The sequence below is a fragment of the Myotis brandtii genome, unplaced genomic scaffold, assembly GCF_000412655.1.
Source record: "Myotis brandtii unplaced genomic scaffold, ASM41265v1 scaffold395, whole genome shotgun sequence".
Taxonomy (NCBI): Eukaryota; Metazoa; Chordata; class Mammalia; order Chiroptera; family Vespertilionidae; genus Myotis; species Myotis brandtii.
In genome coordinates this window covers 1,252,048-1,270,483 of record NW_005365155.1, presented here as the reverse complement: position 1 = coordinate 1,270,483, position 18,436 = coordinate 1,252,048, and the positions used below count along the sequence as shown (strand labels likewise).

Genomic DNA, 18,436 nt, shown 5'->3' with positions numbered 1-18,436 from the left:
GGGGGAGAGAGACAGGCCAGGGGTGCTGCCATCTGGCAGTGATCACTGCTGGGGCACAAAGCCTTTATTTTCTCTGCAGACATAGAAAGCATTGCTATGAGGTTTCAACAGTGAATTGTTTTTCTTTAAAGAAAAAAAAAGTATGAACAACCCTATACATCAACAAACTGGACAATCTGAAAGAAATGGAAAAATCCTTAGAAACAAACATACAACTTACCAAGACTGAATCTGGAAGAAATGGAAAATCTGAATAGACCAATTACTAGAAAGGAGATTGAATCAGTAATAAAAAAAAAAAAATCTTCCAACAAATACAAGCCCAGGACCAGATGGCTTCACTAGTGAATTTTACCAAACACTGAAAAAGAATGAACACCAATCCTTTCCAAACTCTTCCCAAAAAATCGAAAAGAAGGGAATATTCCCAAACTCATTTTACAAGGCCAACATTACCCCATAATCAAAACCAGAAAAGGGCACTCCTATAAAAGAAAACTAGAGGCCAATATCCCTGATGAATATAGATGCAAAAATTCTCAATAAAATACTAGCAAACCAAACTCAACAGCACATAGAAAGGATTGTACACCATAACCAAGTGGAATATATCCCTGGGATGCAAGGATGGTTCAATGTACACAAATCAATGTACTACTACATTGCATTATAAGAATGAAAGAAAAGAATCATATAATCACCTCAATAGACACAGAGAAGGCATTTGACAAAATTCAACATCCATTCATGATAAAAACTCTTAATAAATTAGGCATAGAAGGAATATACCTCAACATAATAAAGGCCGTATATGACGATAAGCCCGCAGCTAGCGTCATACTCAACACTGACCAGTTGAAAGCGTTTCCTCTAGATCAGGAACCTTGCATGTTAGAAGGTCGATTTGGGTACAGGCTAAGCAGGAACCACTCCCAAGTAGGTCTGCCTGAAAGATCAGTGTACAGACCCACAGGGAAATGTCTCGGTGATTAACACAGAGCTGCCTAGAGAACAGGAAAAGGGGGTGACGGGGGACAACAGCATGTGCATGTTAGGTACCAGTAATGCTGACCAGCTGCTCCCTGTCTCCCCTCAACCCTGCAGAAGGAACACAGCCTCTAACTGTGGCAAGAAGGATGCCTCCAATATTCGTGAGGAATGTACTGACGGGAAGGGTGATCTCCCAGGGAAACTACGGGATTGTTGTCCCTGAGGAGTTTGGCAAGTGGGACACATACTATCTGTCATGCTTCGGCTGTGATTTCTGTCTAGAAGCAAGACCATGTATAGGTCAGATTTCAGCACGCCTGACAGGGAATTTGATGGTATTCAAGTTAAAATTCTTTTTGTTGATAGGGGGCTGAAAAGATCGAAACAATTGATTTCCTGTGAGCTTTTTTTTTTTTTTAAGAAATACTTAACAGCCCCCCATGTCTTTAAATAGAAAAAATATATACACATTAGGTACACCAACCTGCAACAATAGTACATATCAGGTATACCTAACGTGCCATGAGGCCCATGATAGTTTAAGTGAAGTCACTCTGAAATAAATAATTACATGGCGCTAAGACTGTGCGTACTTAGCAAAAACCATATGCTGTTTACACACTTTTTATAATTATTTTTACATTATTGAATAATTATAAAATATTCAGATATTTAAAAACTGACCACAAATCTCGTGAGCCTAAAAAGAAATCCCTGTCTTTCATTTTCTGAATTCCCTTCCAACCCCCATTCATGGGACTGTGTTGTGCAGCTTTTTAAGCTAAAATCCTAAACAAGAATGGAAGATTTTTTTTTCTTTTTTAAAAATGTGATCAGTTACCCACCCAGGAAACGTGCAGCAATAGGGAGGAATTTCACAAATACGTCCTCACAACCCCAGCAGCAGCTGTGACTTACTGGGTCCCACAGCAAATCACCTTTCAGGAGGACATTCAAGATTTACCTTTTCTTCGTGTCCTTTAGCTCGCCTTGAGCTGATGCACCAGGTTCCCAGTCTCCACTTCCGGGGAGCGTTGAGTTTAGAACAAAGGAAACTAAAGTCCTCCAGTCCTGCCTTGTCCCAAGCCCTGGGCCAGCTGTGCAAATGGAGCAACTACAGGGGAACAAGAGGAACCCCTGCTGGGCCAGGGACTCACTGGGGACAGCAGAGCAGAGGCCTGGGGACACTGCACAAAAGCAGACCTACGACCGAGCGAGGCAGCTAGGGAAGCTCGAGTTGTACATCCTGAGACACCAACAAAGCTTCTAACCTCACTCCAGAGCGAGTTTATACTGAAGTAGGAGCCTGATCATTGTCCAAGGCAAACATTTCAGAGAGCGATAAGCGCTAAGGAGGAGATAAGAACAGGGCGGACCATCGTCAACCATAACAATATCTACCAGGCTCCCCTCACTTTCGGGTGGGAGGCTGGGGTGGGGGGCCTTCAATCATTAAGGAGACAAGTCTCAGAAGCCTCGCCTGGTTTGTGTCAGAGAACTCGGTCTTCGGACCTGCTTCCAGGTCTCAGATAGCATGTGAGAGCTTGGGGAAATTCTACTTTCTGAATCTCATTGTCTATATTTGCAATTTGAGGATAAAAATATCTGCCCTACCTACCTTGCAGATTGAGAATCAACTGTGAGAATAACCAAAAAAAAACAAACAAAAAGCAATCTGTGAAATGCAGCACAAATTTGCAGTACTGTTATAAATTTTTAACTACAAATTTCATTGTATGTACTATAATAGTACATACAGACCTTATAATAGTCTGCTGTTTCCAATATTTTATTAACTATTACACTAATTATTACATATGTTTATATAAAACATATATAACCTACTTTTGCCCCCGTGTGTGTGTGTGTGTGTGTGTGTGTGTGTGTGTGTGTGTGTGTTTTTGGGACTTTCCAAGTTCCGGTGTTAGCATCTGTCTGATTTTGATCAATTCACCAAATTATTATAGCCATATAAAACTATCTAACTTCTCCGACATCTGTCACATGCCAACAAAAACAATGACACAGCCATGTACCTGTATTATTAGATTCTCATGTTAGAAAATGTAAAAAAATCATCTACATTCTCAACGAACAACTGGCATTACCTTAACGCAGTCATTCTCAGCCCTGGCGATCTTGGCCCCCAGGGGGGAACTGGCATTATCTGTGGACATTTTCGGTTGTCACACTGGGATCATGCTACTGGCATCTCATGGGGAGAGTTCAGGGATGCTGTAACCCATAGGACAACCTCCACAACAAATAATCCTTTGGCCCCATACGTCCATACTATCAAGGCTGAGAACCCTGCCTTCCGGTTATATTGCCTGTCTCATTAAAAACACTAAAGTACAGAACAAATATACCGAAAACTCTAAAACAAAAGCATTCAAGTCAAGGATGCAACTTCCACCTCTGTAAATACTACCCATGCCTGCTTTCCTCATCTTGCCTCAATGAACTGCACCCAGAATCACAAACTGAATACCAAGACTTGAAGGAGCTCATTTCTACGCCTAAGGAGACTGGAGGCCAATTTGTATGAAGAGGCAGGCGAAAGGAACATCTGTGCCCCACAGGAAGGTGCTTAGGAAGGGTGATCCTTATACATAAAGTGGGCAGGGCGCAAGCTGCTGCCCAGGCCTGCACAGCGGGCACCTATTGTGGAGGGCCACTGGCTCTATTGCAGTTCAGCAGGACCCCTCCCAAGTGCTTGTTCACAGATGAGTGGATAAGACAATGAGCAGCAAGGAATGCCCAGGGGCAGGAGCGAGGCAGGCATGGCTGGTATTCAGAGGGGAAGTCATAAATTCCATGGAGACAACAGCCCCGCTTTCTACACAGTCAGCACCTCCGGGAGCCACCTCATCACAGGCAGGGGCTCAGCGTCACACCTGGTTCAGAAAGAGTGCTGACAGCTGTGCTCCTCACACTATGGGTCATGGAATTCACGTAATGACTTGATGCCAGTATTTTTAAGTGAACAGAACAGAATGAAAACAGAAGAGCAGAGAATACAATAAAATGGAAAATACTAGTAAATGAGACTAAATTGTTCTATGACACTAAATTCTTACGTGTGTGTAGCATTTGCCTGTGTACTGGCTGTGAAGTAGAAGTACGTATCTTGAGTGAGGGTCCTAAGCAGAGTTTGCAAGACAATGACTTACAATCACAAGTGGCGGTTTCGCCAGAATGGCGCATCCCGTCCAATAAGGCCCAAGGACAACTGAAGTCTAGAGAGTCCAGAAACATCTGAAAAATCACTGCCCAAGGCAAACACTTGAGCCGGACACAGGAAGAACGGCCATCGTGAAGGTCAGTTCCGGCCCCACAGGTTAGGCCCGAGGTCCTCACCCTTCGCATTCTACCGCTTAAGAGAAGCTTTCCCTGGACAGTCACGTTATTCCTATGAAAGTTAAACATGACCCTCTCAACTCTCTCCCCCCCCCCCCCCCCCCCCCCCGCAAAGAAGCTAACGGAACAACTGAGTGGCGAAGGATGTGTGGGATTCCGCTGGATGAAGAAAGGAAAGGGCACTCCAGGGAACAGGGAAGGGCACGCCTAAAGACACGGCACCCCATGCCCGCTTGCTGAGTCCACAAATGACTGAGTCAGCAAGTGAACTAAGGGGGGAGAATCCCCCCCCAGCCCCAGCACCCCTCTATTCAGGAATGTGATAAGGGCAGCGGGGCCTGAGCTCAGGGGTCGGGGACAAAGTTTAGAGAGATGAGGGGAAGGGGAGTGAAGGAGAGAAGACTGGGGAGACCTGGACAGTCATTTACCCGTGACCCCCCCCCCAACCCCTACCCTACGGTCCTCAGAAGCACCACAGTGGACACCGTGCCCTAGGGACCCTCTGGGATGCCATGAGGGAAGGAATCCACAGTGGGCACCAGCTCAAAGATCAGTGTGGGAGCCGCGTTGGCAAAGGAGGAAAATGTTCTTAGTGTTGGCAGAAACTTGGGAAAGTGAAGTGAAATACTAGTAACAGTTCCACTCACCAGCTCAACATGAGTTTTTGGAAACACTCCTCTACCATCTACCTGGGTGCTGGGCACTAGGAGAAAGCAACAGGGCTGGAGATCGGACCCCGTCCCTAAAGGGCGGGTCCCGTGTGCAGGCAGCCAGCGACTAGGAGCAGAAAGCATTTGTAGAATCAACAGGCCGTTCAGGACCACTTCACTGGGACGGGGTTTATGGGAGAGCGGTGAGACAGCGATCCCACAAATATTACTGCTATGTTTTTGGAATGTCAGTGAGTGGAGAGGCCCAGCTAAACTGAGCTGTCGGAGAAACTAAAAATATTTGGGGGATTTTTTTTTTAAAAAAACCTTCATTTCAATCAAAATTACAGAGTTAATATAGGCTAGAATTTTTAAACCCTGGTAAAGATAAAACATTTTTCTTTTAGAAATGATCAAAGTGCCTTCATTTCACACATGATATCCACCCTCTTTCTAGCATTTTCTAAAATATATCCAATGTTCAGTCCCACTCTGCCTTTTCTCCCAAGTCTACTTCAAGGCTCATCCACAGTTTGGTCCATGTCCTGGTCTCTACAAACCATGAACTGCTTTGACTGCCAGAACCAACAAACTGCTAGATTCAAAATGATTGGCACGACTTTTTAATAAGCTTTTTGGATAACTTTTATGGACATGAGATTCAAAATGGTTAGCATGACTTTTAAATAACCTCCCGGTTTTTCATGTTTGTGAACACGAGCCATTCCACAAAAAGTGAGTCTAGGCATGGGGAGGCACTTCCCGAGGGACCCCCCCAAAACGCTCACAGTGGGAAACATCTCCCAGGGACACTTTGGGGCGCCATCTCGAAGGATCACAGGCTGTAGCCACAAGCCTTCTCCTCCGCTCAGAGGCCTGTCCACCCATCAGCCACGTGCTTCCGAAGCAGGCTCCGCACTCCTAAACCTCAGTCCCATTCTGTGACCAGAATGCACCACGGTAATTGTGCCAAGTTATTCTTGGCAAAATGTCTCTTCATTATACACTGTTCCATTTAAGCTACAAAATGAACAGGCTTACACCGCACATATCGCCCCTCGTTTTAAATAGGTGCTTTCTTCACCCCACACACGTGTACTTTTCGGCTTGGCTGGTAGTCCGATCTGAGAGTTCAGTTCTATATGTGTATGTCTTCAGGCTACATTAGAAGTTGTCTTGGGCCTGCGTTTAAAAGCAAGCCAATTACTGCTGAGTTTTTTTCTAAATTATATGATTATTCACAACAAACCTGGTAAGATTTTAGCTAGAAACTTTACAGAAACTTTCAGAAAAAAAATGAAAAGCATTAGTAGGTATAGTTTAAATTTCATAATTTACAGGAATTTTAAAAAAATTGATACCTAATAATTCTGAGCTGCTGTGGGCCAGGGCTGCCCGGGCACAAGTACTCCAGCAGCTCCCATAGTCATTTCTGTTTTATGGGAAAGAAAACTTGAACCAAGATCACTAAGGGCAAAGGTCAGATTCATACCTGGATTTTTTTTAGTATGATTTTTACATATGCATTACATCAAAATAGTTTTACAGTTTTCTGTGCTTTTTAACGTGAAATTATTCCATATGCTTTTTAAAGGCTAACAACTTTCAGGCTCCCCTTTAGAAGAATGGATGTGATCTATGCCCCTTTTCACATAAAAAGTATTGAAAAAGGTCTTTTCCTAGAGGTATCCTAGGATAGAGAGATGAGAATGAAATCATCTGAAATCTTAAGTGAACTGAGGAGCATAAAAATTAAAATGTAAGGGAAGGCAGGGGAGGGTGGGGCTAAGGGGGAGAGATCAACCAAAGGACTTGTATGCATGCATATAAGCATAAGCAATAGATACAGACACTGGGGGATGAGGGCATGAGTCGGGGGATGGGGGACAATGGGGGGATAAGGACACATTTGTAATATCTTAATAAAGGGAAAAAAATTAAAATGTATTTTTTTTCTATTGCTTTACAAAGAAAATTGCACAAATGAGAATTTTGTTTTCTTGATAGTTTATGCTTCAGGCCATCATCCTAAATATCAATGACAACTTAGAACACACCTCCTAAAGACTATGGGGTAGGCCAGGGGGACCAAGGTCACGTGGGTGGGGATGCTCAGACCACAGAATAACCAAGGGGCATCTTTCTGAAGCTTCAATTTCATTTAATGCTAAGTAATTTAAAAATCGCTTCCCTAATAAATACATATCTATCATAAACTATGTAATTTACCTTTTTAAAGGTAAAATATAGGCGTTCAATGATATTGAGCATGTATAATAGGTCGCTTTGGCTACATCATCAGGTGTACCTGGGTAGGCTACACTTGCACTAATTAATGCAATACATGTTTAGTGAGCAGCTACTCTGTGCTACACACTGTTCCAGGCCTGGGGAGATAGCAATAAATAGACCCCCCCAAAAAAATCCCTGATCTCATGGAGCTTATATTATAGTGGGGAGAGATGACAAATAAAAAAGGAACATAAGTATGTTAAATATATGAGAGGGATAAGTACTTTAGAAACAGAGTAGAGAAGGAAAGGGGGAAATCTATAATAATAAAAGCATAATATGCTAATTAGACCAGACGTCATTCCGGACGTCCTTCCAGATGACCTTCCCAACAAAGCCAGGGCTGCAAGGGAAGCCTGGGTCTCAGGTGCCAGAGGGAAGCCGGTGCCGGCAGCCAGGGGAAGGAAGGCCTACTCTTGCACGAATTTCCTGCATCGGGCCTCTAGTAGGTAATATGAGGGGAGGGTGCTGTCATTTAGAAAGGAAAATACAGGAAGGCCTCCCTGAATGGTGACTTTTAAGCAGGAACTTGCAGGAGGGGAGACCCTGTAGATGCTGGGGAAAGAGCACTGGAAACTGACGAGAGAAAGTACAAGTGCCCAGAGAGGCGGGACAGGCAGGAGGCCAGTGTGGTTGGAGCAGCAGGGGTCAGAGAGGGGACAGGGAGCCAGAGAATACAGCGCACACGGACATTTTAGGGACTTTGGCTTTCACATTGAGACTGAAAGTCATGATTAGAGGGCTTTGCCTCGAGAAGGCTGATCATGGGGCATATTCTGTGGCTGCCCTGCGGATCTGGACTGTGGGCAGCAAAGTGGGAGCCCTGGGGCCTGCTAGGCTAATTCAGGTGAGAGATGATGTGGGTCGGAGTCAGGTGGGAGCATAGGAAATGGTCTGAGTCGGACAGAGTTGAAGAGAGAGCCAATGGGATTGGATGGATGGGAGGAAGGGGTGACAAGCCAGGGAGATGGTAAGATTTTGAGTATAAGCCATGTGAGAACGGGGAAGGCAAAGTAGAGCAGGCTTGGGAGGGAGGCAAGGAGTTCGTTTCTGCATATGTCAGAGTTGGTTTCTGCATATGTCTGTTGGACGTTAAGGTGGCAACGTTGAGTGGACAGTCGGATATAAGAGCCTGGAGTTCCAGGAAGAGGTGGGTCTTAGGTACAGACTTGCTAACGTGCTTGTGAAGATGGTATTTAAACATACACAGATGAGCTCCCCAAGGGAATAGTAAACATAGGAAAGAGAAGAGGTGCAAAGAGGCCCTGCAGCACCCCAACATGTAGAGGCCAAGGAAATAATGAGAAACACACGAGGAAACAGAAGGAGCAGTGGGCAAATCAAATTAAAAGGAAACCAAGAGAACACGTTGTCCTCAAAGCCAATTGGGGGAGGGGGGAGAGTCATTTTAGGGAGGAAATTGTCAACAAGAGTCAGATCATAAAGGGTGACTGCTCTTGGACAAGGGCATGAGGAGGACTCCTCCAACAGCAGTCACCCTCTGCGATTTGGTTCAAAGAGCAAGGACTGAGAAGAGAGCCCTGGAGGGAGGTGAGCCGAGAACTTGACCAGAGCAGAGTGGGGTGGAGACAGCCGGGTTGGAGTGAGTTTGAGGATGAGGTCCATGAAACCGAAGAGACTGGCAAAGACAACATGCTCAAGAGTTTTCCTGTAAAGGGGAACAAGGGAATCAAAGGATAGCTAGAAGGATAAAGAAACATTTTTTTAAAATGTTGGTTGTTGTTGTCATGTATGAGAACCTTTAGGAAAAATCCCTGCATGCGAGTGGGATGCTTGGAAACTGTGATGTGGCAGTGGGGACGGGGCAATTGCTGGTGTTGTCCTTGAGTAGCCAAAGGGGATGACTCTCATGCCCACGAGGAGGACTCGTCTGAGAGCAGTCGCCCTGTACGTTAGAGCAGTGATCGGCAAACTGCGGCTCGGCAAACTGGGGCTCACAAGCCACATGTGGCTCTTTGGCCCCTTGAGTGTGGCTCTTCCACAAAATACCGACTTCTGTGCACGGGCCACGAAGTTTCAATCGCACTGTACGTGCACGCCCGCACGTGGTATTTTGTGGAAGAGCCACACTCAAGGGGCCAAAGAGCCGCATGTGGCTCTCGAGCCGCAGTTTGCCAACCACGGCGTTAGAGGAACATGAGAAGGACATCTGAGAATAGCTAACTATATACACCTGTGGTAGGGCACTAGAGAGTGTCAACTCCAGTGAGGAAGTCTTTGGTAAATTGCTTATCCCTGTGTCTTCTTAGAATTTCCATTTTTTCCCCTGTAAGTCACATATGAAAATAAAAACGTAAGTGAAGGTTTTTGCTAGGTTCCAGTTATTTCTGGGGTCCTGTAATTGTTGTTTTGTATTTAATTTGGGTGGTTGTTTTTGACCTGTTGGTGGCCCTTCCTATCAATTTTCAATAAATTATGCATAGACGTATATGTGAGTGTGCGTGTGCGTTCCATGAATTTACGTCCACTTGTCACAAAGTTCTTTCCCCTCTGCTACCTCTTCAGATCCCGGGTTCCCTGGTTCCTGGCTGTTGCTGTATAACGTTCCTCTCACTTATCTCTAAGATGCCGTTTTCTGCTTTCCGGGAGCGGCTACAGAAGACTTGAAAGCAAATCTATTTCCATTCTCTCCATTCAGAGTTTCCTCTCACTGGCTTTCATCGTATGGATTTTTCGCTTTCGCAGCTGCACACTCCATACCTCTTCAGCCCTCTTCACATCTGTTTTAGAAACCCTGCTCTACCAATTCTGCAGCCATGGAGATGTGCCACGGTCAAGTCCCACACAGCATAGGGATCATTTTCACTTTCCCATGCTGTCCTAAAGATACCCGGGATTCTGAAACCTTCATTTAAGTCCTAGGAACGCCCTGGGTCCACTTCCTCCTGACACTAGCTGTAGCTCCTACCACATCCCTTTCTGAGAGGCAGAGGAGAACCTGTATCTGTAAAGTTTATTCTTCCATGACCTTGGCCCTGAAAGCTAAAGCCCACCTGCTGTGTTGTTATTGCTGCTGTTGTTCCCTCCCATAGCCTCTCTCTCATCAGGAGGCTGGGAACTACCAAACACTAACAACCTTCGATTGGAATGGGATCCTGAGAAAACCTAGTACTCTACTAAAGCTGAAACCTGAGGGATTGGCAGGTGAGGTCTCATCAAGGCTGTTCATCACCAGCGGTTGGAGTCCTCAGTCAAGGGGAGTGAGGGCCACCAACCAAGTGTACAGCTTTGAACTTCACTAGGATCTGAGAAAAACAAAAGCCTTTGTGTTGTCTCTGATTGGAGGTTTACTTCTGTCTGGCTTGGTAAGTAGGCAGGTAAGCAGAGGCAAGAAAGAAGGGAGAAAGGGGAGGTGGGGGGAAGGAACAACAAAATGGAGAGATACGTGTGTATGTACAGATCTAGGTACAGATGCACACACAGACATACATATGTATACACATACATGTCTATGGTAATTTACGAAGATATCCGAGGATGTGCCAAAGTATTTGCAATGAAAGAAACAGGGAGTGTTAGGGAAGGACTAACAGGAAACCTGGGATCTCGCTCCAGATCTGCAACCGACCATCTCCGGAATGTTGGGCAAGCCGCTTCCGTTCTGTCGTTCTTGTTTTCCCATTTGAGAAACTGTCTAAGGCCCCTTTTCGGTTCTACCATACTAAGGTCGATACGTAGCTGAAATCGGGTGTAGGTATGTTCCTGGGACGCCAACGTTAAAGCCTCCATTTTAGATACGACTGAGCAATCAAAAGACACTCACCCACCATTATTAGAAACTCAAACTGTTACAACACAATGCTTAGTACTTTTGTGTGTCAACAGTCAGAAATTCAGGTTTATCTGCCTCTGTTTTATTACTTTTTCCTGTCTCTAATATTTTTTTCAATCCCATACCTTAATCTCTTTTTTTTTAAATATATATTTTATTGATTTTTCACAGAGAAGAAGGGAGAGGGATAGAGAGCTAGAAACATCGATGAGAGAGATCGATCAGCTGCCTCCTGCACGCCCCCCACTGGGGATGTGCCCGCAACCAAGGTACATGCCCTTGACCGGAATCGAACCCGGGACCCCTCAGTCCGCAGGCCGACGCTCTATCCACTGAGCCAAACCGGTTTGGCAAATAATCTCTTTTTTTAAGCCATGTATTAGCATACACTTAATATCAAATGAAAAATATCCATTATCACTGAAATTATCCTGAATGTCCAAAAGACTTATTTTAAAGGTTCCATAAAATGGACATAGTTTTTTTTTTTTTCATTGAACAGTTGAGCTAAGCGATCTCACGAACGTGGTTTATTGTCTCTGAATCTCACCAAGTGGGCCAGACCCGCAGGCACATGGGGACAGAGCCCCGCGTCTCAGACAGTGAAGGCGTGCGGGCTTCCCTTTCCAGCTCCCCCTGTGCTCCTCCCACGCCCACTCGCTGTCTTCGGTAGGAGGAGGTGGTGGAGACCCAGCACTAACCTTCAATCTCTGCAAAGGGAATATGGCTCTCCTCAAACACAATCTTGGACCACCAGGACAGAACCATCTGTTTTACTTAGTGGTTAAGTGGGGGCCACTTTGCAAGCGCAATCTCTTGGCAAGGAGCCCGGCCCTTATCTCGCACACCCAGGCGCCCTCGGACAGGCCTGGGCTACGAAGGGGGCTTTGCGAGTCTCTCCCGCCACCCTGAACTATAAGACAGGTGTTATCTATTTGCATTCACAACACTCTTCACAGTCCGGTCCGTGTGGATTGGAGTCCTGGGCTCTTCACCAGACCTCAGGCTCTGCCCAGGAACTCTGGTCAAAATCAAAGCCGGTGACAGGCGTCAATGTGGCTCGAGAAGAAGGCTGGTGACGCTTGCTCTGAACCTGCTCTAGATGGTTGCAGGCTGTGTCTCAGAAGAACATTCTAGATCCAAAGCAAAAGCACTAAATAAGCCCAGTGGGCGTGGCTCAGTAGTTGAGCATCGACCTATGAACCAGGAGGTAACAGTTCGATTCCCCGTCAGGGCACATGCCCGGGTTTTGGGCTCAATCCCCAGTGTGGGGCGTGCAGGAGGCAGCCAATCAATGATTCTCTCTCATCATTGATGTTTCTATCTTTCTCTCCCTCTCCCTTCCTCTCTGAAATCAATATACACTGAGTGGCCAGATTATTATGACCAGCCAGATTATTATGACCACCCCATCAGTACTTCATTGACACTTCCAAAAATACTGACTATTGAAAACTTCCTAAGCAAATACTCTCAAGGTTTTATTATTTGCATAACTAATTCACTTCATTGTACTGATTGTGTATGTGTGTGTGTGTGTATACACTGTGTGTATACACACACACACACACACACACACATATATATGTACATATATTTTTTAAAGTACTAAATAAAATGTTACCAATGTGTCTGCTCATTCTAAGCTCCCTGGACAGCACTGGCCATTCCTCCACCCCTAGCTGACACTTCTGTAAAGGAAATGAAGGGACCGGCGGTGCACAATGTCCCCACGTAGGGGACACGGCCAGGAGCCCGCCGCCCCCCTGAGCTGACTCACAGCCCCATCGCCCCGTGAGCGAGCCGAGGACGCCGGGCCGCAGGGAAACGCTCTGACTTGGTAGGAGAAACTCCAGCAGCTGTGCAGCTGGGCCCTTACTTTCCAGAAATTCTATAAATAATCTTCCAAGCTACAACGACTTCAATAGAGCTTCCTATTTCTGTCTCTCCACCTACCAATTTTCGGAGAATTACATGCTTGGCCAAATGAACGTAAAGCTGAGGCAGCCGCATGGGGGCCGGCTTCCTGGGTCCTGGCCGGGAGGCTCCGTGCTGGGACAGACGCCTAATGAATGAGCCGCCTGGGAGGGATGAGGGGTGACTCAGTCACTCTGCTTACACAGGTACCCCCACCCCCGACACACACACACTCGGATCGCAGGGGAGTCCACTTCTTTTTCACAAAGTTCAAGACAAAAGTTAAGGACGAACTTGAACAAACAGTGAACCTCAAATTACAAGTCTGAAAAGTAGCTCACTCAACTCAAAACGAAGGTTATACAACATCCAGGAAACGACAAAACACAAACTCTGCCACATTTTAACTTCCTTGTGTGTCCGGTAAAGATAAGGTAATAGCCATTAATGCCTTCACCTGATCATTCTGAGAGCTGATCCTTTCTCGAGATCTCAGCAAAAATACATCCACACAATATATACCACCCGCTTTGGGGGAGTTCATTAGTAGAATGAGGTGGCCAACGGCAATACATCACTTTAGGTGTGTAAATCATACAGACACCCCACTTTCAAGGTGCCATTCCCCCAGGCGCAGCCGACGAACAAAATCATGTAAAACACAGGAAAGGGAGCGCACGATGAGCTACCGCCCAAAAGAACGTGTCAAGGAACATTTCTATCTCACATGTAAAATTCCGCCTCAACTCCAAAAAGTGGGGAAATAAACTCTGTAGCCTTACCTTCGCCAAAAGGGGTGGCTGCAGCCAGCGTTTGTCAGACTCTGTCAGTGAGAAGAGCGAGTTGCGGAGTCCAGGGCTCCGTCCGCAGCCCCGAGCCCTCTCCCCCGTCTGCCCATGGCCAGGCAGGAAGCGGCGTCTGACATCCACCGCGCAGCCGTTACAGCTAAAAGCGGATCCTGTGCGAGGCTGCATGTATTTCTGTCTGCCAGCTCCACGCCCTCACCGTGCTCAGTTTTTTCCATTGGTGGGAGAGTATGATGCAGCCTTAACCAGAAAGTGGTTTTCCATGGGCTGCCCGGAGCGCGTGGCCAGCACAGCCTGGAGCCCATGACTGGGCTGCTGTTGGGAGCGCATTCCAGAAGGACCACCAAGTCCCAGAGGAGCGCGCGCCCGGGGCTGCTGAATAAAGGGTCACTCTCTCGGAGGGAGCTTTTTTTTTTTTTTTAAGCCTCTTGAGCAGGAAGAAGGCACACCTACCATCCTTGTGTTTAAAAACGGGAGTAAACATTCAGTCTCCAAAACCACAGCCGGAATGTGAGGGTCAGAAAAACCCTGCCTCAAGAGCAGCCCTTCCAATTCATTTGTGATTTGCACAATATCGAGTGTGCACTTACTCCAGGCTCCGTGCGTGCGGGGTCCTTTCATCTGTGAGCTGGCGGAGCTGCGGTGCCCAGCCGGCTCTGACGTCCTCGTTCTCCCAACAGGGCACTGGTTTATCACAAATAGGCACTAAGTGGGCTTTTACAAGGTGACAGGCCAGAGGGTCAAGTATTCTTTAAGTTCTGCTGCATTTTTTGATGGAAGACTTTCAATGTCAAGTAGACACAAAAGACCATTTTATATTAATTATTGGGGAGAGGGTGCTGAATGGAAAAAAAAGAATTCTATCTCCATAGTTGTTAAAGTTTTGAAATTATATTCTATAGAAAAAAAACGGGTAAGCAGAAGTTTTTAAGTTGTCCTGGATAAACATGTGACAACATTTTAAGGTAATATTTTCATTATTTGTAAAATGTGAATGGATCTGCATATGCAACAGACAAGATTTCTACTTAATATTAATGATCAGATTCTACTTTAGACATATAAACTTTTAATTCCTTATCTTCATGAAAATGAATCATGACATACACATACACACACACACACACACACACAGAATGTTTTCTCATCCAGTTTCTATGTAGTTAATATATGCTTGGAGCTATGTTGTCTAATCTTAATTGGCAAATAGTAAGACCATCCGTCTACTAGTTATAAAAATTAATCTGAGCTCCACAAAAAATTTAGTGTGAGCACAGAACCAAGGAATTTTTAGTCCTGGTGGAGTAGACTTGCAAAACACTGCCTAACCCAATCCCCTCACTTCTTTATGGATAAGTAACCAGAGACCTTAAGTGACTTGCTCAAGGTCACACAGCTGGTCAGCAGCAGGCAGCAGAGCCAGGACATGCCACCCAAGCAACCACAAGCCCCGGGACTGAAGTCAGAAGGTTGCCACGGAAGCCAAGTCACATAACAGAAAACATGGGAATTCCCAATATGTTCACTTGGGGTGTGTGAGCGTGTGTGTGTGTGTGTGTGTGTGTGTGTGTGTGTGTGTGTGTGTGTTTAAAATATACTCTGGTTGTAAACAGAAGAAGCAAGAATGCTTGAGTCATTGGACCTCCTGTTCCTTTAGACCTAGCAACATCACTTCTGTTATTAACAAAAAAAGTAAAATGAACTATCAGCCAGCATGTAACAAGCATATTTCTTCCATAGAACCTTGAGACAAAAACTACTCCTTGATATGAAGGGAGGAGAGGATTTATGTCTGAAGGAAGAAGGAAATTTAAAGAGATATGCTTCTAAGGTTAAAAAAAGTTATCAGAAGAACAATTCACTGCATGGAAATATTTGCAGGCCCCCGTTCTATTCCTGCTTCTAGATTTAAGACAATTCTGACCTTTTGATACATGTCATTCACCCACCTCTGTATGCCAGAACTGCCTGTAATTTGAATTATCTCTAGCATTCCTCAGACACTACCAATGGGTTTGCATTGTCTCGTTCCATTTTATATCACCGAGGTCACCCAAATAACTTTAGTTCTATGAGTCCATAAAGTCACTTGGGGTTTCCAACTATGTAAGATTTTTCAAGTTCTTTAGACTTTGCCCAACTACTCTCAATTTAGTACTCCATCCTAAAATTACAAAAACCGGCATACTTCCAAATCACAAAACTAGACTTTATCTAATACTTCATTCCGAAATAATAATACAGGTCATATGTGTTATCATCTAAAATTAAGTTCCTGGGCAAAGACCTCTGAGAATTATGTAAATTACTACTTAAGAAATATCCTGTCCTCAAACACACAATGCAAAATGGCACATGTAAAAGCAAATATAGCAAAATGTTAGCAATTATAGAATTCAAGAGGTAAGTTTATTGCTCACTGTACTAGTTTCTCAACCTTTTTATATTTTTGCAAATTTTCCTAATAAAGGGTTTGGGGGAAATGACATATGTAACACACACACACACACACACACACACACAGGCAACCTGATAGAAACAAAGTGTAGAAAAGTGGTTGCCAGGGGCTGAAGGGTGGGCAACACAGGGACAGGGTGGTAAAGGGTATAAACTTTCAGCTACGAGATTAACACATTTTGAGGCTCCAGTGTGAAACATGGTGGCTACAGCTGACAAACTGCATTACATAATTAAAATCTGCTAAGAAAGTAGAACTTTAATGTTCTCATGTATATGTAACATACATAGAGAAATATAAAAGCTCCATGATGTACACTTAAATGTCTTACAATTTTATATGTCAATTATACTTCAGTAAAGCTAAAAACCTTTCAAAACATCATGTTTACTACATGCCTAGTCAAGACTAAGCAAAAACTGTGGCTAGCCTAGTTGTAATCAGGGACATGAGTATCTCGCACTCTGCTATCACAAATCATAATAAAAAAAAATAGGCACAGGGCGTAGTGGGAATATCGCAGGCTTCAGAACCAGCCAACCTGGCTTAGCACTGCGTCTCCCAGTAACTTAGACGCCTTCTGAACCCCATCCCCTTCACTGTAAAATGGGGTTGATAACAATCACGCCCATTTCAAATAAAAATATAAAGATGTACCAATCTATAAACAGTTATAAGAAAAACTGACATTAAAAATACAATTGCTGAAGTAATACGAGCAGTCAGAAATAACGGCTTTGCTTAAAATTCAAGAAACTCGACTCCTTCCCAAATTCTTCACTTTTTAAGTCAAACACACAAATTTACGGGGGGGAAAAATGTCCCATGAAACCTAATTCTTTATTAAGTCGATTCTAAGGACTTCATTTGGTAAAAATAAATGAATATAAAATAGCAATAACAAATAAAGGTTAAAATATAAATTACATGTATCCCAACAGGATTCCAAAAGATTAAATACACTCACAAATATAAACATCACTTTGATGAAATTACACAACTGAGCAAAGACCCGCGATACGTGCCTGGGGGGAGAACTTCAGTCTATTTCTGTTGGAAAAGCAATGCTTTAACATAGGCTCAAGAAACATGGAACTTGAGAGCTCTGCCATTGAAAAATGTTCTAGATGAAGGCAATGCTAGAAGAAAATGAAGCAAGAGAAATATTCCTGTGAAATTCCTAAAATCCACAGAGATACGACTTGGGGGATAACTTTTCTCCCATTTCATCAGAAGGCACAGACCGGGCAAGTCTGTTTCTGAAACCAAATGCTTCCAAACCAGCCCAGAGAACACAGTGAGAGCGCATGGCTGGCCTCCGCACCTCAAACTGCCCGGGGTTGGAGGTTTTACCTCCAGAGTGCATGGCTGAAACCCACACACATGTGCGACTGACACGTGCAATTCATGTGCCCCCGTCATGTTCCCAGGGGCCAGCACATCAGCTCAGGGCCCAGGCGTTAGAGCCCCTCTGCCCTGACCTCAGACCCTGCCATGTGGCGTCGGACAAGTCACTTAACTTCTCAGGTTCTTAATCTGTAAAATGGGAATAATCTACCTGCCTCACAGGGTTGCTGTAAGAATTAAGTAAAGTAACACATGTAGATTGTTTAACACAAGGCCTGCCTGCAGATGTAAACTCCATAAAGCAGGGATCTTGTTTAAAGTGTTTACTGGTAAGCCTTCGACTTTAATCAGTACCTGGCACATGGCGAATGCCCAATAAATACCCCGTGGGTGGTGAGTGAGTGAGTGGGTGAGTGAGTGGGTGGGTGAGTGAGTGGGTGGGTGAGTGGGTGAGTGGGTGAGTGAGTGAGTGGGTGAGTGAGTAAGTGAGTGGGTGAGTGAGTGAGTGGATGGGTGAATGGGTGGGTGAGTGGGTGAGTGGGTGAGTGAGTGAGTGAGTGAGTGGGTGAGTGAGTGAGTGGGTGGGTGAGTTAGTGGGTGGGTGAGTGGGTGGGTGAGTGAGTGGGTGGGTGAATGGGTGAGTGAGTGAGTGGGTAAGTGAGTAAGGGAGTGGGTGAGTGAGTGAGTAAGTGAGTGAGTGGGTGAGTGAGTGAGTGAGTGGGTGGGTGAGTGGGTGAGTGAGTGGGTGGGTGAGTCAGTGAATAAGTGAGTGGGTGGGTGAGTGGGTGGGTGAGTGGGTGAGTGGGTGAGTGGGTGGGTGGCT

At 45.0% G+C, this 18,436-nt stretch overlaps 1 protein-coding gene across 1 annotated transcript in view; it reads right to left on the bottom strand.

Moving 5' to 3' along the window:
* TIAM2 (T-cell lymphoma invasion and metastasis 2) overlaps nt 1–18,436 on the bottom strand; it is a 117,125-nt gene that overhangs the window by 94,829 nt on the left and 3,860 nt on the right. The window lies entirely within an intron of this gene.